The following is a 26,884-nucleotide window of genomic DNA, read 5'->3' as shown; positions in this document are numbered from 1 at the left end:
ATTTCTGCAGCTTTGCTTCGGTACGTCAATCGCTTCTTCCGGCGAGTTTCCGGCGAACTTCCGTCGATCATCCGATGAACCCTCGGTGATGCTTCTTCGGACTTCCGGCAAACTCCTGGATTTTGCGACGATTCACTTGGCAAGTTCCGACGAGCTTCACTTGGCAAGCTTCCGGACTTCTCGGATCTGTTCTTGCAGAACCTCCGACGACCGTCCGAACTTCCGTCGAACTCTCGAACTCCCAACGTGATCATGATCTTGACTCCGGCGCAACTCCTGCTGCTTGTCTAACTTTCATCGTAGTTAATCCTGCACACTTATCTCAACACATAGATTAGACAACAAATGACAATTGACTTCATCATCAAAATCCGAGATTCAACAAAGACATGTTTACTTCACTTCTTATTCCGATATATCAATTGCTCTTCTAGTGAGCTTTCGGCATACTTCTGACGAATATCCGACGAACTCTCAGTAATGTTCCGGCAGACTCCCAGCAAGCTCCTGGACTTTGCGACAATCTTCTTAGCGAGTTCTGACGAGCTTCTATGGCAAGCTCTTGGACTTCTTGGTTATTTCCCATAAAACTTTCGACAAACGTCCGGACTTCCAACGAACTCTCGAACTCCCAACGAGATCTTAATCTTGACTCCTGCATAACACCTGCTTTATATCTTACTGCCATCGTAGTTAATCCTGCACACTTTTTTCAACATATAGATTAGATCAAACAAATTATAATGGACTTCATCATCAAAATCTGAGATTCAACAATCTCCCCCTTTTTGATGATGATAATTAATTGATGACAGAGTTAACCTTAACTCCCCCTATCTATATGCCATACTTGAGAAAAGACATTCTTGAATTCAAGGCCTTTGAATTCAAGATACATATTGATAAGTTTAGTTCATTTAAACTTATCAATACACACATCATGATTCCTATCATGACCTAACATTCTCAAAATGATGTCAAGGCATGACATCCATTTTCAAGTATGATATTTCAAATATGAAAGATGACAAAGATAACAATTCATCATTCTATGGCAAGATATCAATTTATAAAATTGTAAGTTAAGCTCTAGATATCTAAGTATAATAAAAAAAAATTATCAAGCAAATATTTGAAATATATATGATGAAATACATTGCATACATTTGTCATCAATTTACCACATTTTGGTATTTTTTCTCCATCTTTGTCATCAACAAAAAGGAGAATGATTCAACAATTCAAGTGTGGTAAAAATTCATGCCATATTTTAACTTGTAAAAATTCTTACCAATCATATTTCAAGCATTCATGACATGGTATTATTCAAAAGTTCTCAACATAAATATTTGAAGAGATAGCTTCCATCAACTTCTCCCTCTTTTTATTTTTAATCAAAACTTTGCATGAAGAAGGAGAGTAAGGAGGAAAATCCATTGAGAACCAACTTTGAATGAAGTTAAAAATGATAAAAGAGTTTCATTAAATCATGCTTCACTTTTCATAAGGATCAAGATATTAATGTGAAATCAAATCCTCATTCTTGCAAGTGTTCATTTCATCAAAAATTCATAACAAATTCTTCCTTCATTAAGAAAGAATTTATGTGAAAGAATCATTATATAAAGGATAAAAGAAATTCCAATAAAAGAAATTTCATGAATGATCACATCCAATCCATTTCTTATTAAAAATTCATAAGAGATAAACGAGTGAGAAATGCATTTGCCAATGAAATCCATGAATCAAACATCAAGATATGTATAAATACTTCATGCATTTATAAAATGTATTGTCATAGCTTTTCATCGCTACTTGCATGAGATAATATCATTAGTGTTTTGTAGTACTCAAAGATTAAGAATCTAATGTATAATTAAAACTTCTCAATATTCAATAGAAATCATAATCAACGAAGTAGATTTCATGCTATTGCATCATTGTATGATAACATGCTCATAATCATAAAAACTTTTAGCATCAAAGCACAAAATTTCCAACTTCAAAGTAAATATGTTATTGAGGCACACAACCTTATCATTAAAATCTGGATCATAAAATTACCAGCACAGAATTTAAATGAGTGATCAAAGAATCAAGAAGGTCTGAAACCGAAATTTAATAGATTCATGCATTCGGACACATTAACATTCCTAACTCTGCAAATGCTCATTAAATAATGCATCAAGTCATAGATACCAATATATTAAGGACTTTATCCATTTAAAAGATATATCAAGTGTAATTCTTAGAGTGATATATTCATTAAAGTAAGCTTAGAATTTAACCATCAAGGTAGTTAGTGTAGAATTTTACTATCAAAGTAAATAGCATAAAAGCACAGCATTGCGATCATCAAAGTGAGTAGCATTTTAAGTTTACAACATTAAGGTAAATAACATAGTATTACAACATAATAAGGAGGAATTGTGTCCACTTTTCCCAAATACATACATAGCTTATTCTGGTGGTAGAAAGTTAAAATGTCTAAATAAGATCTCAAACTGTCGGTGAATCTGCTACAGCTCAATTAAGATCTGATCTTGGTGTTGTTGAAGTCAATCTTATCGTTGTTCAAAATGATCCATCTAAATCCCTATGTCTTTGATAGATGAAGGAGGTGCTTGCTCTACTAGAGGTGATTCCTCAAAGGGACCAGTTAGAGGAGATTGATTACCCCTAAATATTGGTGTTTCCGATTCTAGTTCAGGTTGGAGAGGATCAGTCCTTCTAGGTAGTCTAATCCACATACCATTTCTGAATGTACATCTCATCCATCAAAGTAGATTTTTATTTATGATACTAAATCTATCTAGTTTTATAATTTCTTCGTCGGGTGGAATGACAATATCGTAGGCATGGAGTATTCTTGTGATTAAGCCACCATATGGAAGCATCATGTCCTTTTTTGATATTTCAATCATGTTTTGTTGGATTAGGTAACCAAAATAATTGTTATATCCCTTCATGATCCAATACATGGTACCTAGTTCCATTTGGCTTACTTCATTATGATGATATTGTTTTAGGAGAATGATACTAATCAAGATGTGATAAAGTATTTTGGTGCTTAAAGGTAGTAAATGTTCCTAAGGCATCAACGTAAGTGGTCCCAACTGTTTCATCATCCCATTGTCCTCTAAAATAACAACCTCTTTCTTTTACCCGAATTCCTATGATGTCGTAAATTGATCTATCCGTAATGGATATATGACGTTCTAATAGATAGGTAGATACTCTTTCTTCTTCATCTATATGTAGATTATTGTAAAATAACCTAACAAGTCTAAGGTAGATAGGTTCACTTATTTGAAGATTTAAAAAAATGTCTAGATTTACAAACCATTGAATAGGTTTCAAATCACTTAGTTTATCTAAATCAACATATTTTCCCTTATGAACATGCCTAAATTCTATGGATGTAAATTTTAGGGCATGTTGATTAGAATCGAAAAGTAGGGAGTGATAATTTTCTTCTAATCTCCTCTTCCCTTTGTCCCTAGAGGATCTTCTAGAACCCATAAAGATTGCTATTATAAAGATAGATAATGAGCAAGAGTAGATAATACAAAAGAGAAATCAATGCCTTTTAGAGAATACCTTAGTTGTGATCTTCAAGAGGATGTAGGAGATTGATCCTTGATCTAGTAGGAAATAGGGATTTTTTGGGCAGCTAGAAGGAGAGAATGGTGTTTAAAGGGGGTTTGGAGCTATTTGGGGGAGTGGAGAATAAGTTGGGGTCGATTCTACCGTCGACCCTAACTTGGATTTATAAGGGGGCAGGTTGCAGGTGGTGGCACAACTGGCTGGACGGTGCTACCACCTGGCACCCTTGACAGCTAGCGGTGCCACTGCCTACAGGCAAGGAGCACTGCTCACAAGGTTGTGTGGGGCTGATGTGGGTGATTTCAATTTGAAGAAAGTTTTTGTTTGTGAAGCACACAACCTTATTTACATCGTCATGTAAAAATTCACATCATAAGAGGAGAAGATTCGTACGTTTATGATTGATCACATAAAATGCATGCCATACCCAAACATAACTCATATGTTTACAATAAGTTCATGATTCATCATATAAAATTTATACGCTAGCATCATTAAACTTGTATGAAAAAATGCATATGGCTCATTGCGCACACTATAAGATTATGATTCATGTGAGTGATCCAAAGAAGGTCCGAACATAGATAAATTCATGATCTTGTTAGATAGAATTGGATCCAAAAAAAATGAAAAAAATTAAGGAAGGAATGTATCCGATAAATTTAGAAATTTGAAAGATGTGAGAAGGGGAATTCATGCACAAGGGTTCACAAGTTTTAAAATTTGAGAGATCAATGTTAAGTGTTTATCACATAAGATTGCATCATGAACTTATAAATATCATTTTGTAATTGATAGTTTTAATTCTAATGATCCCCTTTTTTATTATTTTGGCTAGAGAGCTTTATGAGTTATTTTGGATCTCTGGTCATAAACCTTGAGAACCCAAAAATAAGATACCATCTCTTGCCCCTAGCTTATGATGGTATACGTTTTTACAAAAGAGGATAATTTTTAGGTACTCATTTGACCATGGGTACCTCAAAAACCGATCGGCTTAACTTATCATTTTGCATGGAGTTCTTTACGGTTCCTTTAGGAACCCAAATCAATTTGTGTGGACTACACTTTTTAAATAGACAATGATAAGCTATATGTCCAAGTTTGTAACAAAAGTTACATTTGTTTTGGAGTCAAATATGCAAGATAGGGCCTTTAACAAAGGTGGTTGGATTTTGGTGAGAGCTACTCACAAATCCGATTTCACTTCTTTTATGAACGTGACCCTTATTGGCAAGGATCATATTCAAGGACTTACTACCAATCTCAAAATTTTCTAAGGTATCTTTGAGTAGCAAGTTTTCTTTTTTAGGTATTTCTAGTTCATGGCATTTTGTACATAGAGCTAAACTATTATTATGCTCAATTTTTAATTTATCGAAATCACTAATAAGAGAATCATGCTCCTTTTTTAACAATTTATATTTTTTACTAATTATTTTGTATTCATCAAATAAATTATAAAAAATATTTAATAGTTCATCAAATGATAAATTTATGTCTAATGAACTTGCTACATCATCTCCAAATTTATGTCTAATCACATATAGTGAGCAACTTGCTCGGTGTTGGTTGGCTCCTCTTCTTCGGATACACTTGAGTCGTCCCATGTTGCTTTGAGAGCCTTCTTCTTTGGTGTCCTCTTCTTGGCTTAGGGACATTCGCTATTGAAGTGTCTCGGTTTCTTGCATTCATAGTATATTACTTGATCTTTCTTGGGTTCAAATTTATTTTTAGTGTCATTTTTAAATTTGTTCCTTTTAATAATTTTTTTGAATTTCCTTGTTAAAAGTGCTAATTCATCATCAAAGTCCTCATCACTTGAGTTTTCTTTCAAGTGGTCTTCTTGTGTTCTCAATACTATATCCTTCCTGTTCTTTGGAAGGGTATCCTCAAGCTCTTCATGACCTTTGCATGTCATTTCATAGGTCATAAGTGATCCAATTAGTTCTTCAAGAGGAAAATTATTTAGATCTTTGACCTCTTGAATGACTGTTACTTTAGGATCCCAACTTTTTGGAAGGGATTTTAAAATCTTATTAACCAGTTCAAAATCCGAGAAACCTTTACCAAGTCCTTTTAGACCTTTGATGACATCCGTAAATCGGGTGTACATGTCTCCAATTGTCTCACTCGGTTTCATTCGAAACAACTCATAAGCATGCACTAAAAGATTAATTTTTGACTCCTTTACTCTACTAGTACCTTCATGAGTCACTTCGAGTGTGTGCCAAATATCAAAAGCCATTTCACAAATCGTTACTAGATTAAACTTATTTTTATCTAATGCACAAAATAAGGCATTCATAGCCTTTGCATTTAAAGCAAAAATCTTCTTCTCCAACTCATTCCAATCGTTCATTGGAAGAGAAGACTTTTGAAAGTCATTTTCTATAATATTTCATAATTTGAAATCCATTGAAATTAGGAAGATCCTCATTCTAGTCTTCCAATATATGTAATCCATTCCATTGAACATGGGCGGACGAGTAATTGAATGACCTACTAGGTTGCCAACAAATGTCATCTCTCTTGGGTTTAAAACCAAATGAGAGTGAACCTTGCTCTAATACCAATTGTTAGGATCAAGAGCAGCACTAAGAGGGGGGGGGGATGAATTAGTGCAACAGAAAACTTTCATGATTTCAGAAAATTATTCGTTTCGTTTAAAATCGATTCCGACAAAATGGTTTCGATTCAATTAGTTTCGGAGAGAAGTTGAAATTGAAAGATTTCATAAAAGTGAATGAGAAGATTAAGAAGGTTTGTAGTAAAGTAAATTGCACAAATGAATCGGTTAAGATGACCTACATCCATTTTCGGATTCCTCCTCCAACAAGATCACCGGCGTCTACTAAAGGCCTTCCTTCAATAGGTGAAGACCGAACACCTCTTTACAACATTTTCTCCTTTTCCCGGGTTTAGGAGACAATCCTTACAAGTCTCACTCCTCGGAATCCGAGGTATTGGCGGTACTAATTAATAGATTGATATTTAAACTTAACATTTTAAATTTGTAATCTCCCCTTACAAAATTAGCTTATTGATGTTCCATTTGTAAATAGTAAAACTTTTGAATATGGCAATACTTCTTACAATAATAATATCGAATATTCCTTTTATAAGAAGTATGATTGGTATCTTAAATGTTTCTTTTGATTCTGAATATCTGATTTATAGTAAATGTGATTATTTGATCTATTTCTTACACCACAACCATAACTGCTAGGATCAAGAGCGGCACTAAGAGAGGGGGGGGGGGGGGTTCGATTAAAACTGATTCCAATGAAAATGGTTTCGATTTAATCCGTTTCGAAGAGAATATGAACTTGAAAGCTTTTGTAAAAGTGCAAGAGAGGATTAAGGAGATTTGTAATAATGTAAATTGCACAAATAAAAAGCATAGAGTGGTTCGGTCAATGTGACCTACATCCTCGTTTGGATTCCTCCACCGATGAGGTCTCCGGCGTCCTCTAAAGGCCTTCCTTCAATAGGCGAAGGCCAACCACCTTTTATAGCTCTTTCTCTTTTTGTCGGGTTTAGGAGACAACCCTTACAAGTCTCACTCCTCTTTCTTGGATGGTTACAAGGCTAAGAGATGGAGGAGAACTCTTCACTTTTACAATACTTTAAGACTCAAGAACTCAAGATTATGCTAATAGCTTTCGTGCCCTTTCATGCAGAAAAGGGTGGGGTTTTTATATGCCCCAATGACTTAAAAAATAGAGTCAAAAAGTGTTTAATCTCGGATTTTCGAGGTCCTTGTGGTACCACCGCTATTACTGGGCAGTACTACCACCTGACACCTAACACTAGGCCGTACTACTACTTAGTCTGGGTGGTACCACTACCTGATAGAGCTCGGAGATTGAGCTCTAGCGATACCACCGCTGGCAGCAATAACTGCCGGTGGTGCCACTGCCTGACAAGGGTAGTACCACTGCCCAGAATTCCTCGGAGATCGAGTCTCCCAAGCATTGCCACCATCGGCCAAGAATTCAGGGTCCTGGTTGGGCCTTGAATCCGGCCCAAACCAACCCAACTTAGGGCACAATTGGCACCTAATTAAGTTAGTGGGATGACCTCCCAATCCTAACTTAATTTATGCTCTAATTATGATAATTAAGACATGATTACTGCACTTCATGTTCTGGTGCGTCAATTGCTATTCCGGCGAGTTTCCAGTGATCTTTCGACGATCTCTCAGTAATGTTCCAGCGGACTCTCGGTAAGCTCTTGGACTTCACGATGATCTTCTTGGCTAGTTCCGACAAGCTTCTTTGGTAAGCTCCTGGACTTCTCAGTCAATTCCGATAAAACTTTCGACGAACGTTTGGACTTCCGACGAACTCTCGAACTCCCAACAAAATCCTGTTCTTGACTCTGAGACTTCATTTTGCTTTATGTCTTGCTATCATAGTTAATCTTACACCATAAAACCTACTTTGATCTAGACAATTATCACAAAGCAAATCAAGTGTTGTCCGACATGTCATTGGTCTATCGGTGCTTCGTCCGAACCTTTGGTGCATCGTCCTCTCTTGCGGCCTATTGCCCAATCAACTAGTTGACCTTCGCAACTCCAATTTACTTAGCACAATTTCCACTCTTCTTGGCCTGATGCCCAAACTCATGGCCCGAAGACTTCTGCCGATATGTCGATCGATCCATCGGCTCGATGTCCAATCTTCTAACATATTTTTCTCCGGCCCAATATGATTCTTCCTACTTTAATTGTCTCACCCTGATCGAAGCATCCTACGTCACTCAAAACGCAGATCAAATCATAAATACTATCAATTGGTTTCATCATCAAAATTCGAGATTCAACAATCTCCTCCTTTTTGATGATGACAACTAATTGATGACGGAGTTTAAACAAACTCCCCCTATCAATATGCCATATTGATAGAACTCTTTGATTCAAAAATCCAAGCAATATATTATCATAAACTTATGCATAACATCATACTTCTCCCCCTTTGTCATCAACAAAAAGGAGAAGTACAACTATTAAGTTTTTAGATATACAAGTTCAAATCATTACAAAATAAATATAATCTCCATTTTTATCAATATGCAAGCTAGCAAATTTGTTCACCAACTTACAATATGCATAATCACTAAATCATCATTAATTTTAAAGATGTGCAAGATTGTAAATTTTGCAAGTTTACAATTTTGCTTCTAGGCAAGCTAGCAATTTTTTGTGATGTTTAAGATAGCATGTTCTTTCTTCTTTTTGAGAAGTGCATGCTATCAAATTTTCTCCCCCTTTGTCATTGTCAAAAAGAAGGGAATAATAAAATTTTATAATTTTTTTTACTTTTACAATAAATTTTAATTTATGACAAAGGTAATGGATCAATCTTATTTCAATATATTTGTCCATCATTATAGTTTCAAATTAAAATATACATAATTTGAAAATCTTACATTTCATCCTTATTTTATACATGATATCAAAAATAAATCATCACTATGGGCATATCATACATGATACTCAAGACATTAAAATTTTTAAGCATTTATCAGTATTTTGATCATGATACCAAACATTCATCATTTAAAGCATTCATAATATCTTGATTCATGTAAAAAAAAATCTCAAGTTATAAATATTGAAAAATCAAGATAAAGCTCATTCAAATTCAAATCATCAAATCAAATCAAAATTATTTCAAGAGATTTATAAAGAAATGGACATAGATAGATTCATTAATATCTCCTTTTTAGATAAATGGTAAGAATAAATATAGGAGTTCAAAATCAAGATGATGATTCATATAAAAAAATATCACAAGTTATAATAATGAGATAAATCATCATTTATCTTCAACTCATTCAACTTGTCAAATCACCAATGTCACTTTTAAGAGATTCATAAAAATATGCATCAATGTTTAAAACCGAAAGTGCAAGGTTTATTACGACAAAGATAAATAAGGCATAAATCACAAAAATCATCATACTATTGAATCTCGGATTTTGATGATTAAACCAATTGAAAAGTGTTTATGATTTAATCTACATTTTGAGTGATGTAGGATGCTTCGATCTGGGACAAACAATTAAAGCAGGAAGAATCATGTTGGGTCAGAGGAAAATGTGTCAGAAGATTGGACATCGGGCTAGAGGATTAGTCGATGTATCGATAGAAGGCTTCGAGCCATGGATTCGGGCATCAAGCTAAGAAGAGCGGATATTGCGCGAAGGATATCGGAGTTGCAGAGTCAACTGGCCGATTGGGAAATAGGGCACAAGAGAGGACGATGTGCCGAAGAATCTGATGAAGCGTCGAGGGACCAATGACATGCTGGATAACATGATTCATGCTTAATATTAATTGTCTAGATCGAAGTGTGTTTTTACATATGCATGTTTAACTATGATAGCAAGGCATAAAGCAAAATAAAGTCCAGAAGTCAAGGATGCGATTTCGTTGGGAGTTCGAGAGTTCATCGGAAGTCCAGACGTTCGTCGAAAGTTCTATAGGAACTAACCGAGAAGTCCATGAGCTTGCCAAAGAAGCTCATCAGAACTTGCCAAGAATATCATCGTGAAGTCCAGGAGCTTACCGGGAGTCTGCTGGAACATTGCAAAGAGATTGTTGAAAGTTCGTCGGAAACTCACCGAAAGTTCGCCGGAAGCTCGCCGGAAGAAACTAGACTTATGAATTTATTTAGCTTACAATATGTTTTAGGAATCGTAGTTAGCACGTAATTGGGTTTGGATTTGGGCCAACCCAATTAGGGGCTAGTTGGGCCCATGTAAGAATTGTGTTAGGCCCAATGAAAAGGCCCAAACTGTGCCCCAAGAGGTGATACCGTCGTGGCACAGTCTCCGAGACTATGTTAGGAGACGGTATCGCCGATTTAGGCGGTGGTACCACCTAAACATAGCCTCTGAGAGGCTACAGGCTATGGTACCGCTAGTCTGTGCAGTGGTACCACCCAGTGTCAAGCAGTGGTACCGCTAGACTGTGCAGTGGTACCACCTAGTGCAGTGTTAGTGTCAGACTGACAATGGCGGTGGTACCGCCCAACACAGGCGGTGGTACCGTCCGGACCTAGGATACCCAGGATGAGATATTTTTAGGCTCTAAGTTTGAATCAACTTGAAGCCTATAAATACCCCTGTCATCCTTGGTTAACACACATAAGCACAAAGAGTTTAAAAGTGAAAGAAACGCTATTGCAATCACTTGAGAAATCCCCTCCTCTAAGTTTAAGTTTAGAATTCTGTTTAGGAGGAGTGAGCGCTTGTAGGGTTGTCTCCTAAACCCGATAAAAGGAGAAGAGGGGTGTAAGAAGGAGGTTAATCTTCGCCTACTAAAGGAATATCGATAGTGAATGCCGATGGCCTCGACGGAAGAGGAATCGACGAAGTGGATGTAGGTCACGACGACCGAACCACTCTAAAATCTGGTTTGTATTTTACTTTAAGCAATTTATCTTTACTGCAAACCTCTTTAATAGCTTACTGATTCACCCCTCCAATACATTTATGAACACGTGTTTCAAGTTAAGCATTTCCGAGTTCGGCTTTTTTCGTATGAAAAGTTTTCAGAACCGACTTAATTTTTATCGCTGCACTGATTCACCCCTCCTTTTAGTGCCGACCCCTTTCCTAACAATTGGTATCAGAGCCTCGTATTTCTCATTTGGTTTAACACCCAAGAGAAATGGCTCTTTTCGGCTTTCAAGAGGGACTTTCTCTCATTCGTCCTCCTTTTTTCAATGGGACGGACTACATTTATTGAAAAACTCGAATGAGAGTTTTCTTGCTTTCAATTGATTTAAATTTATGGAATATGATCGAAAACAGATTTCAAAGGTCTTCTCTTCTAATGAATGATTGGAATGATTTAGATAAGAAGATGTTTTCACTAAATATTAGAGCTATGAATGCTCTATTTTGTACTTTAGATAAAAACGAATTCAATCGGGTTTCGTTGTGCGAAATGACTTTTAATATTTGGCACATTCTTGAAACCACACATGAAGGCACTAGTAGATTAAAAGTTTCGAATATTAATCTTTTAATATATAATTTTAAATTGTTTTATATGAAACCAAGTGAAACCGTTGTTGACGTGTATACCCGTTTTACGGATGTTGTCAATGATTTAAAAGCGTTTAATAGAAGTTTTTCCGATTTTGAACTTGTAAACAAGATTTTATGATCGCTTTCTAAAACATGGGACTCTAAAGTAACAGCCATATAAGAGGCTAAAAACCTAAACAACCTTCCACTCAAAGAACTAATTGGGTCTTTAATGACCTACGAAATGAACAATGTGGTAAAAAGGGAACTCGAGAACAACCTTCAAAAGAATAGGAAGGATTTCAGACTTAGAATAATTGAAGACCACTCGAGCATAAGCTCAAGTGATAGTAAACTTGAACTACTCATTAAATTTATAAAGTTAATGAAAAAATTAAAAAATAAAAAGAACGCAACTACTTACTATAAACGCAAGAAGAAGTTGCCAAAAGATGAATCGAGCTCCTCCGAAAACGAGAGGAAAATCAACAAAGGTGAGGTGGCAAACTACGCCTTAACGGCTTTCGACGATGAGGTAATCAAAATGCCCTTAATTTATTTTAAAATTACATAATGCTTTTCATAAGTTATTTTTAATTTAGTTTAGAATTAATTTTCTTAAAAATTATATGTTTAATAATAAAAATACAAAAAATTAGGAATCATGCTTATCATTCTAGTAATTTTGAAAATAATCATGAAAATACATGTTTATGATAAACAAAATGATTTTGATTAAAAAATGCCTTATGCTCAATTAAACTATGATTGATGAATATGCTTTATGTTTTCTTTGGCTTGTATGCCTTATCATGTTGAATGTTTTGAAAATAAATATTTGCATCATGCTTGATGATTTTTATGTACGAGGACTTGAAGTAATGATTTGAAATCATATGTGTTGGAATTATGTGTTACATTTTTTGATCTTGATGATTTTTTATCTCTCCATTTTAAACGTTGATGTATGGTTTTCATACGAAAAACTTGAGTATGATTATATGAAATCAATCTTATGAATTGAATAACTAAAAAGAAGAAAGCTTTCTCCTTAAAAAAATTTCTCTACTTTATCGATTTTTCAAAAAGGAGAGACTAATGAATCTATCTATATCCTTTTTATGAATCTCTTGAAAATGATTTTGATTTGACGATTTGAATTTGAATGAGGCTTTATCTTGATTTTTTGATATTTATAACTTGAGATTTCTTATGCATGAATCAAGATCTCCTATGCTTATCAAAGATCTCCTATGTTTCTTTTATCCATTTATAAAAAAAAGAGATTTGATGAAATAAATCATGTCTTGTGGCAATCATGATTTGATATTATTATCTTTCATGACATGATGTGTAAATTCCTTTATATTTGTGGTTATAAACCTCATGTATAAGTAGAGTATCGATGTAAAAATTGTATTCTTCCACTCTACTTCTTCCTTGATTGCAATAAAGGGGAGATAAAAAATTGCTAGTTTGAATGTTAAATTTAGGCAAATTACAAAAATGCATAAACTCTCCTTATATATTCTTTTTCAGATCATGATCTTGATTTCTTGAATTTTAGACTTGAATCTTCTTTTTGAATCAAGATTATTTTCCTATCATGCTTTCTTGTCAAAAATGATATATGATCTTTTGATATTCATTTTTTACCTTTGTAATGCTTTGAATATTATTGTAAAGGGAAAAGAATTATAACACTGTATTCTTCCCTTCTTTTTGACATTGACAAAGGGGGAGAATTATTGCTAGCTCATATTGCAAAATTTAGAAACTTGCACTTTGCAAAGGAAGCAAAATTGCTAGCTCAAACATGGCAAAGGAAGCAAAAATTTGCTAGCTTACAAATTACATGGAGAAAGAAGTGCTATCTTGCTTATCTCAAGAAGCAAAACATGCGAACTTGTACATCCAACAAGATTTACAAACTTGTATATTTTAAGAAGCAAGAGTTGTTTTCTTGAACATCTCAAAATTGCTAACTTGCATGTCTTAAAATGTTGTAAAATTATTGCTAACCTGGATGATGATAAAACTAAAGATTATGTTTAGTATGCGATGGTCTAAACTTATATCTCAAACATTTGATAGTTGGAACTTTTCCTTTTTGTTACTGACAAATGGGGAGAAGTATGTTGATGTTATGCATGATTTTAATCATGACAACATGTTTGCTTGGATTTTTGAATCCAAGAGTTCTATCAATATGGCATATTGATAGGGGGAGTTTGTTTAAATTCTAGGAGTTAAGGTTAACTCCATCGTCAATTGGTTGTCATCATCAAAAAGGGGGAGATTGTTAAATCTCAGATTTTGATGATGAAACCAATTGATAAGTGTTTATGATTTAATCTGCATTTTGAGTGACGTAGGATGCTTCAATCTGGGAGAGACAATTAAAGCAGGAAGAATCATGTTGGGCCGGAGGAAAATGTGTCAAAAGATTGGACATCGGGCCGGAGGATCGGTCGACGTATTGACAGAAGCCTTCGAGCAATAGATTCGGGCATCAGGCTAAGAAGAGCGAATATTTGAGTTGTGGAGTCAACTGGCTGATTGGGCAATAGGCCGCAAGAGAGGATAATGCGTCGAAAAATTGAATGAAGCGTCAAGGGACCAATGGCATGCTGAACAACATGATTCATGATTAGTATTAATTATCTAGATCGAAATATATTTTTATTTGTGCAGGTTTAACTATGATAGCAAAGTATAAAGCAAAATGAAGTCTCAGAGTTAAGGACGTGATTTCATTGAGAGTTCGGGAGTTCATCGGAAGTCTAGATGTTCGTCGGAAGTTTTGTAGGAACCAACCGAGAAGTCTAGGAAATTGCCAAAGAAGCTCATCGGAACTTGCCAAAAAGATCGTCATGAAGTCCAGGAGTTTGTCGGGAATCCATTGGAACATTGCCGAGAGATCATCGAAAATTCACCGGAAGAAACTAGACTTACGGACTTGTTTAACTTAGAATATATCTTAGGAATCGTAGTTAGCATGTAAATGGGTTTGGATTTGGGCCAACCCAATTAAGGGCCAATTGAGCCCATGTAAGAACTGTATTGGGCCCAATGAAAATGCCCAAATAGTGCCCCAAGAGGTGAAATCGTCGTGGCATAGTCTTCGAGATTGTGTCAAGCGGTGGTACCGCCCAAACACTACCTCCGAGAGGCTATAGGCGGTGGTACCGCCCAGTGTCAGGTGGTGGTACCACTAGATTAGGTAATGGTACCACCCAATGTAGTGTTAGTGTTAAACTGACATTAGTAGTGGTATGGCCCAACATAGGCGGTGGTACCGCCCGGACCTAGGAAACCTGGGATGAGATATTTTTAGGCTCCAAGTTTGAATCAACTTGAAGCCTTTAAATACCCCTCTCATCCCTGGTTAACACACATAAGCATAGAGAGTTTAAAAGTGAAGAAACGCTATTGCAATCACTTAAGAAATCCCCTCCTCTAAGTCTAAGTTTAGAATTCTGTTTAGGAGGAGTGAGTGCTTGTAAGGGTTGTCTCCTAAACCCAGTAAAAGGAGAAGAGGGGTGTAAGAAGGAGGTTGATCTTCGCCTATTAAAGGAAGATCAATAGTGGATGCCGGTGGCCTCGACAGAAGATGAATCAGCGAAGTAGATGTAGGTCACGACGACCGAACCACTCTAAAATCTGGTTTGCATTTTACATTGAGTAATTTATCTTTACTATAAACCTCTTTAATAGCTTACTGCCTTCAATACATTTACGAACACGTGTTTCAAGTTAAGCATTTCCGAGTTCGGCTTTTATCATATGAAAAGTTTTCGGAATCGACGTATTTTTTATCGCTGTACTAATTCACCCCCCCCCTCTTAGTGTCGACCCCTTTCCTAACACATGCATCATTTCTATAGTATAAAATCACCAAGCATTATACCAAAACTTTTAATATTTTCATTACATAATTATATCATTAGGCATCATTAAATCATCGAAATTGATTTCTATTAGGATCAAGAGTGACACTAAGAGGGGGGGGGGGGGGGGGGGGGGCGCGAATTAGTGTAGCAGAAAACTTTCATTATTTCAAAAGATTTATTTCGATTAAAACCAATTTCGACGAGAATATTTTTGATTCAATCCGTTTCGGAAAGAATTTGAACTTGAAAGCTTTCGTGAAAGTGCAAGAGAAGACTAAGGTGATTTGCAATAATGTAAATTACACAAAGGAAAAGCATCGGTTTCGTAAAGTCTTCATACAATTAAAGCCGATCTCGGAAGGTGTTTACTTGAAAGCGTATGTAAATGTAGTTAAAGCACAGTAAGGAGGAGAGGTAGTTTGCTATAAAAGAAAGTTGCTCAAAGTAAATGCAAACCATGTTTTAGAGTGGTTCGGTCAATGTGACCTACATCCACTTTCGGATTCCTCCTCCGACGAGGTCACCAGCGTCCACTAAAGGTCTTCCTTCAATAGGTGAAGACCGAACACCTCTTTACAATACTTTCTCCTTTTTCCGGGTTTAGGAGATGAACCCTTACAAGTCTCACTCCTCTTTCTTAGATGCTTGCAAGGCTAAGAGATGAAAGAGGAGAACTCTAACTTTTACAACACTTTAAGACTCAAGAATTCAAGATTAAGCCAACAGATTTCATGACCTTTGATGTAAAAAAGAGTGAGATTTTTATAGGCCCCAATGGCTTCAAAATTGAAGCCAAAAAGTATCACATCCCCGGAATTCGAGGTATTGGCGGTACTACTATCGTTACTGGGTGGTACTACCACCGCTGATATGACCCTAGGTGGTACCACCGTCGAACAGGGGCGGTGCCACTGTTGGCAGCACTATTGTTATTGAATCTCGGATTTTGATGATGAAGTCAATTGTATTTGTTATCTAATCCCTATGTTGAGATAAGTGTACAGGATTAACTACGATGGAAGAAAGACATGCAGTAGGAGTTGCGCCGGAGTCAAGACTATGATCACGTTAGGAGTTTGAGAGTTCGACAGAAGTCCGGATGGTCGTCGGAGGTTCTACGGGAACAAATCCGAGAAGTCCAGGAGCTTGTCAAAGAAGCTCGTCGGAACTCGCCAAGTGGATCATTGCAAGTCCAGGAGTTTGTCGGAAGTCTATTGGAGCATCGCCAAAGGTTCGTCGGATGTTCATCGGAAGAAGCGATTGATGCACCGGAGCAAGTTGTAGTAAATGTCTTAAGAAATATCATAGTTAGGATGTAGAATAAGTTAGGAATGAGAGGTGATCCCATTAACTTAATTTGGAGGCAATTGGGCCCTTGAAAGACCTAAATTGGGCCGAATGGATCAACCCATTCGGACCAGAATTCTTGCCAGGCGGTGGCACCATAAGGGTCGGCGGTGGCACCGCCCAGGAGATGGTCTCCTAGGAAAGCTGGGCAGTGCAACCGCCTAGGTCAGGCGGTAGCACCGCTTGGGCTCAATCTCCGAGCGAGACTAGGCAGTGCAACCGCCCTAGTCAAGCGGTGGCACCGCTTGGGCTCAATCTCCGAGCGAGACTGGGCGGTGCAACCGCCCCTAATAGGCAGTGCAACCGCCCCTGATAGGCGGTGGAACCACCTGAGCTCGGTCTCCGAGCTCTGCCAAGCGGTGCAACCGCCCTTGACAAGCGGTGGCACCGCCTAGAGGCTCAGTCTCCGAGCTGCTAGGTCGTTGTACCGCCCCAATCATGAGGTAGTACTGCCAGGACCCCAAAAATCCGGGAAAAGATATTTTTGAGCTCCAAATTCAAACTAGTTTGGGGCTTATATATACCCCACCCTTTCCTGCATAAAATGGCACCGAAAATCCAATCTTACTCTGTGATTTTTAGAGCTCAAAAGTGTTGTAAAAGCTAGAAGTTCTCCTCCCTCTTTTCTTCCAAGTTTGAATCTTTCAAGAGAGGAGAGAAATTTCTATAAGGGTTCTCCTAAGCCTATCAAAAGGAGTGAAACTGTAAAAGGGTGGTTGGCCTTCGATTATTGAAGGAAGGCCTCTAGTGGACGTCGGTGACCTCGTTGGTGGAGGAAGCTAAAAGTGGATGTAGGTCAAGATTGACCGAACCACTCTAAATTTTGGTTTGCATTTGCTTTGAGCATCTTATCTTTACTGCAAACCTCCTCAGTAGCTTACTGCCTTCTGCTCATTTACGAACGTGTTTCATAGTTAAGTATTTTTTGAATCGGCGTTAAGACGAAAATCAATTTTATCGTACGAACATCATATTTCAGTTTGCGCTTACATTCTGATTTCCATCATAGCTGCAAACTCCCTTTATATCTTTACTTTAACTGCATCTCGCTTGATCACAAGTTAAAGTGATTTACGAATCGACTTTCATACCGAAATCGCTTTTATCGTACGAACGTCATATTCCAGTTTGCTATTACATTCTATTGTCTATCTTAACTGTAGACTACATCTATATATTTGCTTTAACTACATCTTGCTTGATCACAAGTTAAAGTGATTTACGAATCGGCTTTCTTACCGAAATTGCTTTTATTGTATGAACGCAGTTTTAATCGTCGAAAGTTTTCCGCTGCACTAATTCACCCCCTCCCTCTTAGTGCTCTTGATCCTAACAATTTCCAGTGGTACCATCGCCCATTCTGGGCAGTACAACCGCCCAGTAATCCAGGGGCACTACTTTCCAAGCGGTGCCACTGCCGGTCATATTTTTAGGGGCTGAATTGGGTGCTCAATTTGGCCCAATTCAGCCTTATTATGGGCACAGTTGGTCCATAATTAAGTTAGTGGGGTTAACTCCCAATTCTAACTTAATTTACACTCTAACTATGATAATTAAGACAATTTATAGTGCTTCTTGTTCCGGTGTGTCAATTGATCTTCCGGCGTGCTTCAGACGTACTTCCGATGAACATCCGAGGAACTCTCGATAATGTTCCGGCGTACTCCCGGCAAGCTCCTAGACTTTACGATGATCTTCTTGATGAGTTCCGATGTGCTTCTATGGCAAGCTTCTATACTTCTCGATTGGTTCCTATAGAACTTTCGACGACCGTCCGAACTTCCGTCGAATTCTCGAACTCCTAATGAGATCTCGATCTTGATTCTAGCACAATACCTGCTTTATGTCTTCCTGCCATCATAGTTAATCCTACACATTTTTTTCAACATATAGATTAGATCAAACAACTTATAATTGATTTTATCATCAAAATCCAAGATTCAACAATCTCCCTCTTTTTGATGATGATAATCAATTGATGACGGAGTTAACCTTAACTCCCCTTATCTATATGCGATACTTGAGAAAAGACATTCTTGAATTCAAGGCCTTTGAATTCAAGAGGCATATTGATAAGTTATGTTCATTTAAACTTATCAATACACACGTCATGATTCCTATCATGATCTAACATTCTCAAAATGATGTCAAGGCATGACATTCATTTTCAAGTATGATATTTCAAATATGAAAGATGACAAAGATAGTAATTCATCATTCTATGGCAAGATATCAATGTATAAAATTACACGTTAAGCTCTTGATATCATTCAAACATTTAATGAAACGTTAAGCTCTTGATATCATTCAAGCTCTTGATATCATAATGAAGAAAATTTTTCAAGCAAACATTTAAAATATATATGATTTCAAATATATATGATGAAATACATTATATACATTTGTCATCAATTTACCACATTTTGGTATTATTTCTCCCCCTTTGTCATCAACAAAAAGGAGAACGATTCAACAATGCAAGTGTGGTAAAAATTCATACCACATTTCAATTTGTATACCAATCATATTTTAAGCATTCATGACATGGTATCATTCAAAAGTTCTCATATTAAATATTTAAAGAGATGGCTTCCATCAACTTCTCCCTTTTTATTTTTCATCAAAACATTGCATGAAGAACGAGAGTAAGAAGGAAAATGCATTGAGAACCAACTTTGAATAAAGTTAAAAATGATAAAAGAGTTTCATTAAATCATGCTTCAATTTTCACAAGGATCAAGATATTCATATGAAATCAAATCCTCATTCTTGCAAGTGTTCATCTCATAAAAAAGAATCATAAAAATTCTTCCTTCATTAATAAAGAATTCATGTGAAAGAATCATCATATGATGGATAAAAGAAATTCCATGAATAAGCCTTCATAATGAGAGGATCATCACATCAAATCCATTTCTCAATAAAAATTCATAAGAGATAAATCCAAGAGATGCATTTGTCAATGAAATCCATGAAGTGATTTAGTGATGGAGCAAGGGTATGAAGTAAACTTGATATGGCATAATCTAATGAAAGCTCCATTCAAGAAATTCATAAAGATAGTCCGAAAAAGATATGCATCAAATTCATGCATTTGGACAAATTAACATTCTTAACTCTCTTCTAATAAAATCATATTATTCTTCACTTAAAGGTTTTATAAAGATATCGGCTAATTGATGTTTCCTATCAATAAACTCTAAGATTACATCATGATTAGTAACACGATCTCATATAAAGTGATGCCTAATATCAATATGTTTTGTTCTAGAGTGTTGAATAGGATTTTTTGTTAAACATATTGCACTTGTGTTATCACATTTTATGGGAATGTTTTTAAGATGAATCTTGTAATCCTCTAAAATATTTTTCATCCACACAACTTGCGCACAACATGCACTAGCTGCAATGTACTCGACTTCGGTTGTAGATAATACAACCGAGTTTTGTTTCTTGGAAGATGAAGAAATAAGTACATGTACTGAAAATTGACATGTTCTGGATGTGCTTTTTCTATCTAATCTACATCTAGCAAAATTCGCATCAGCATAAGCAATTAGCTCAAAGTTCTCAGATTTTGGATATCATAATCCTAGATTTGTGGTTCTTTTAAGATATCTAAGTATTCTTTTAACTACTTTGAGATGAGATATCTTAGGATTAAATTGAAACCTAGTACAAAGTCCTATACTAAACATGATATCCGATCTAGTTGTGGTGAGGTAAAGTACACTTCCTATCATACACCTATAAGCTTTTTGATCAAAGCTTTCTCTACTTTCATCAATTTCTAACTTAGTAGATGTGCTCAAAGGAGTGTTGATAGCCTTTGAGCTATCCATATTAAACCTTTTTAGCAAATCTAAAGCATATTTTATTTGACTAAGAAATATACCATTACTTAGTTATTTGATTTGTAAGCCCAAAAATAAAGTTAATTCCCCTATCAAACTCATTTTAAATTCAAGACTCATAATTTTAGCAAATGACTCACATAGAGATTCATTCATAGAATCGAAAATGATATCATCAACATAAATTTGAAGAAAATTATTTTTAAAATTTTTTATAAACAATGTAGTACTGACCTTGCCTTTAGATAAATTATTTTTGATAAGAAATGAGCTAAGTCTCTCATACCAAGCCCTTGAGGCTTGTTTCAATCCATAGAGAGCTTTAGTCAATTTAAATACATGATTATGGAGATTATCATTCTCAAATCCGGGAGGTTGTTAACATAAACTTCTTTGAAAATAAAGCCATTAAGAAATATACTTTTAACATCCATTTAAAACAACTTAAAATTATTACTATTAGCATAGGCAAGGATTATCCTTATGGCTTCTAATTGTGCAACAAGAGCGAATGTTTCTTCATAATCGATACCTTCTTCTTAGTTGAAACATTTGGCCACTAATCTAACCTTATTTCTAATCACATACCAGATTCATCTTGCTTGTTTCTAAAGACCCATTTAGTACCAATAACTAAATGGTCACTTGGCCTAGGAACAAGCTTCTACACCTCATTTCTCTCAAATTGATTTAACTCCTATCGCATTGCGATGACCCATGAATCATTTTTCATGGCCTCGTTAATATACTTAGGTTCAATTTGGGAGAGAAAAGCGATATTTGTACAGAAATTCTTAAGAGAGGAATGAGTTTGAACCCCTTTAGATGTGTCACATATTATTAGCTCCTTAGGATGAGCATCTATATACTTCCATTCCTTCGGTAAAGAAGGTTCGGAAGAAGATGTATCTAAGTTACTAGAAGGAGAAAGGGATTCTTTCAAGTTTAAATTTTTAAAATTAAGATCATCATCAAAATCATTTTTCTTAACTTCAAAAATTTTATTAAAAACCATATGAATTGATTCTTCTAAAATCAAAGTTTTTTTTTTGATAAGTAAAAGTAAATTGATTTTGTGTAAAGTTTCTACAAATAGCTTTGTCTATACAAGTTATAGACGAAGCTAGGTAACTCATAGAGTACTCATACGGTAGTTATGACTACACATGTTGTAGACTATAACTCTTAACTGTGGCCAACTAATAAAATTTAAAGTCTAGATATGCCAAGATTTCCTATGGGTATAGCTTTTGACATCATGCCCAAGATCTTTAGCTAATAGCAAAATTGAATTTGATAAAAATATCTTTTTCTCTCTGTGTAAGGTGCTCCATTTTGAGATCATTTTCCATACATAATCTTGAGTCTCTAATAATCTCTGTCAAGAGCTGAGCATTGTTTGTGTATTGACACTCAAAGATTCTGCTACATCTTTCCTTCCACATCCACTAAATAGCGCATCTGAATATAACCTTTGTCAATTGTGTAAGAGGCCATTTTCTTGAAAAACATTGCATGAGGTCAGCTAATTCTTGATGCAAGTTTGGTTGCGGCATTCTATTGAGTTCGAATCATTGGAGAATCTCCTTCCATATCCATTTAGTATAGTCACAAGCAAAATAAAGATGGTCAACAGTTTCTTCTTGTTGCATGCAAAGGGAGCATCGGTTAACATGATGGATACCTCTTCTTTTCATATTGTCTATTGTAGGTAGTTTATTCAGAAGGGCCTGCCATGTACATAAGGAATGTCTCTGTGATCCCGATCGATCCCATGTCCAACTGCTTGGGAGCCACTTGTTATTTCTTTGCCTAATTTGATTCCAGGCGGATATGACACTAAATTTACCATTGTCATGAAGCCAAATAGGTACATATAAAGGGTTGTTCCTGATTGGAATAGCTATGATAGTCGACCAAAGTGATAACATTTCAGGAGAAATAGGAGTAGGGAGACACCAGGTACCATTAGCAATGAACTCGGAAACCTTCCAATCTTTGGGAGCCCCAAGGTCTTTTCGTATTCTATCACCATATAATTGAAATATACTTTTCCCATTCACCCAAGGATCGTACCGCATATTAGTATTAGTTCCAGTAGAGATTGCATAAGAAATGTGTTTGATTAGCCAATTCCTTGCATTTAAAATTCCTTTCCAAGCTGCAGAGTGGTATGTTTTTGTTGAAATTTCTCAAATTGATTCCTTTGAAAGATACCTAGCAGAAACCCATTGTGACCGTAAGGAACATTTGTTTTGCAAAAGGTCCCACAATTGGTTTACTAAACATGCTTTATTCTAATCTCTAGTATTTCTCAGGTTCAGCCCCCCTTCATCTTTCGGTTTGCAGATGCTGTCCCAATTTACCATATGCATTGTCTTATCATTTGTGCCATTCCAGAAGAAGTTTATTAATAACCGTTCAATATCTTGGAGAAGTCCAATAGGCAGAAGAAATGCATTAGACCAATATATAGAGTAAGAGTACAACACCGAACGGATGAGTTCAAGTCGTCCTGCTTTTGAAAGAAGCCTATTTTTCCAGGAGAAAATTCTATTCTTTATTTTTTGCAGGATAGGCTGATAGTGGGTTTTGTGAATGCTAGTGGATATGAGTGGGAGACCAAGATATGTAACTGGCAGATTTCCCTCACTAACCCATAGGGTATGTGCAATAACATTTTTGTCCTCAATGCAAGGGCTCATGTATGTTGAATCTCGGATTTTGATGATATAATCAATTGGTGGGTTAATTGATCTAATCCATATTATTGAGTTAAGTGTGTAGGATTAACTACGATAACCAGAAAACATAAAGCAAGGATACCGGAGTCGAGCTCGATGGACGTTTAAGAGACCGAAGAATCATCGGAGATGCTGCCGGAACCATCCGAGAAGAAATCGGGAACGTGTCGGAAGTTCGCCGAAGAAATCGTCGGAGGCTTGCGGAGATCACCGAGAAGGCTCGGCTACTCGTTAAAAGTCATCACAAAGATTGGGAGCTTGCAGGGAGTCCGTCGGAAGAAGTTCGTCGGAAAGCTCACCGGAACAAGACTCGACGTTCGCGGTTGAAAATTTGCTTAGGATGTGTTTTGGTTATGTAGTCCACTTGTAATTAGGATTAGGATTAAGAGATAATCCTATATCCTGGTTAGGGGCCAACTGGGCCCAAAGTCAGAGTTGGTTTAGGCTAAAAATTAAGCTAAACCTGCGAACTAGAGAGCCAAGATTGAAGCCCAACTAGTGGCTGAAAACACTGTAGTTGGGCTGAAAACACTGTAGGCGGTGGCACCGCCTAGTTGGGCGGTGACACCTCCTTGGCTGGGCGGTTGCACCGTCCAGTACCCGAGTGCTGGGCGGTGGAACCGCCTGGCTGGGCGGTGGAACCTCCAGCACCGAGAACCCTAAAAGAATTCAAATTTTGAAACCCAAAATTTGAATCCTCTTGAGGCCTATAAATACCCCTCAAATCTCAACTGAGGTTACAACTTTTGAGAAGCATTTTGATTGAGAGAAAAGTCTTAGAAAGTCTTAGCAAGTCTTGTTTTCAATTTGCTAGAGAGTTCTCCTCCTTCTTTCTTATTGAAAATTTGTAAGAGGTTGAGCTGCTTGTAAAAGGTTGTAAGAGGGGTGTTTACCCTTCCATTTCAAGAGACTTGCTAGTGGAAGGTGGGAGCCTCATCGAAGAGGGGCCTCGCAAGTGGAGTAGGTCATTTGACCGAACCACTCTAAAAATCGGCGTAATCTCTGGTTTGCTCTTTATTATTGTCATTTACATTACTGCAAATCTTCTTACTGCTTTAGTTCCTTATTACTCTTGTTGCACAACTTCAAGAATACGCCTTCAAGTTAAATTTCTCAAGTTTCGTTCTTAACGTACGAAAGATTTTGAATAAAATCGAAGTTTTTATCCGCTGCACTAATTCACCCCCCCCTCTTAGTGCCGCTCCGATCCTAACAATGTAGACTTACTTTTCGCATGATTTAACTGAAGGCTAGAAACTATACCAAAATCATTCAGAATAGTAGCCAGGTTTCTTACTAAAGTTAAATCATTCTTAAGAAATATAAGAAGATCATCTGCAAAGATTATAGGTGATATATGAATAGGGCCAGCATGGCGTACCTTAATACTGCCATCAGAGACCGCATATTCCAACATATAGCTAAGTCCTTCCATTGCAATTGTAAAGAGATATGGAGAGAGTGGATCGCCTTGTCGGATGCCATTCTTGCTCCCAAAAAAACCAATAGGTGAGCCATTAAAGAGTATTGAAAACTTTGGAGTTTCTAAGCAACATTGAATCCAATTAACCCATTGCTGAGGGAAGTTCATACCGTGGAGCATCTTATAGATAAAGTTCCTATTAACTAAGTCAAAGGCTTTTCGTAGATTAGCTTTAAAACATATTTTTGTCCCTTTTGCTTTTGAGTGCAGATCCTTGACGGTAAAGTAGATCAGCTTTAAAGCAATAAATGAATCTTTTCTGCGGTAGATCTAGGGCGATAGTACTATAGCGGCGACGACACTATAGCGGCGACTAGATCTCCCTAGGGTGATCTGACTCCTGCAGCATCGGCTTTCTCCCACAGGCGACGGGCGACGACACTGTAGCAACGACCAGATCTAGGGCGACGGTATTGTAGCGGTGACGAGATCTCCCAAGGGCGATCTGATTCCTGCAGCGTTGGCTTTCTCCCATGGGCAACGGTACTGTAGCAGCGATCTGATCTCCCTTACTGTAGTGGTGATTGGATCTCCTGCAGCGTCGGCTTCTCCCCAAGGGCGATGATACTGTAGCGGCGACCAGATCTACCTAGGGCGACGGTACTTTAGCGGCGATCTAATATACTGCGGCGGTGGCTTTTCCCTATAGTGACGATTCTGTAGCAGCGACCAAAAGAGGGATCAAACATGGTAGCGATGGCCCCTAGGGCTGGCGATAGTGGTGGGAGGGGTGATACGATTGCAAGACTCCCTACCGTTACCCCTCAATCTGCTCCTCCACCATATCCTCTCCAGAGAGAAACTCCTTCGACGAAGCAGCATTGAAGTAGGTCGCGCTCTAGATCGCGGTAACCTACTCTCATTTCCAGTGACCCTCGGCCTTGGACTACCCTCTTCAAGGCTCCAATTGGAAGTCCGGATCTAAGCTTCGAATTCTTTACTCCAGAAGTTCAGGCTGATAAGAAGATTACTGTATACGAGACAGCTGATTCAGCAGAGCTTATTGAGACATGGTCTATGGCGATTGTTGGCTATGTGGTAAGTCTCAAAACATCTTATTTCCCACTATCCTCATTTATCAAAACTGTCACGCCCCTCAAAATATCGACAATATTTAAAATTTACATCATAACTAACCCAGGATCCAAACATACATTTGAGGTCACTAAGAAAACATTCAGATCAAAATTTCACCTCTATAGTCTACAAATTCATAACCTTGTGCAATTCATAAACATACCACACATCACTCGATAATTCATACAATCTGAACTCAACTCATCAAAATAATAACCACAACATAAAACTCACAAGTGGGGAAGTCTATGCAGTCACCAAACCAACGATTACCATAAGATCATATCATTACATAAATTTAACTTAACATTCCAAAATCCTATACATGAGGGATCCTTTATCTTACACAAAATCCACAGGTTTAGATTCATCGTCACATTTCATAAGATGTAGAGTATCTTATACAACAAATACACATATGCTAACAAAGATTTGCCCAAAATCTTCTAAACTTTCCACCGCCTCAGCCCAATCTTAACATTTAAGCAAGCGATACGCTATCCTGAAAAATTTATCAACAAACGGGGTGAGCATAAAGAGCTCAGCAAGTGACTAACATATCCATTTCAAAATAGTACAATTTCCAAAGAGATACAGTTTCAAAATACAAGACAGAATATACGATTTCGTAGATAAAATATCATTAGGAGTAGAAACACAATTATCCTTTCAATCTTACATATTTGGTTCCTGACAGATGGGGCATAGAGTAATTGGAGCATATCAGTAATAAAGGAAACATATCGGAGCTTATCAATGGCATATAAAATGTTCCGAAGCATATCAACGGCATATGGAACATTTTGAAGCAAAATCATCAGTGAATGAAGCATT

This window comes from Musa acuminata, chromosome BXJ2-8 (assembly GCF_036884655.1).
Source record: "Musa acuminata AAA Group cultivar baxijiao chromosome BXJ2-8, Cavendish_Baxijiao_AAA, whole genome shotgun sequence".
Taxonomy (NCBI): domain Eukaryota; kingdom Viridiplantae; phylum Streptophyta; class Magnoliopsida; order Zingiberales; family Musaceae; genus Musa; species Musa acuminata.
Note: the sequence above shows the minus strand (reverse complement) of the source record.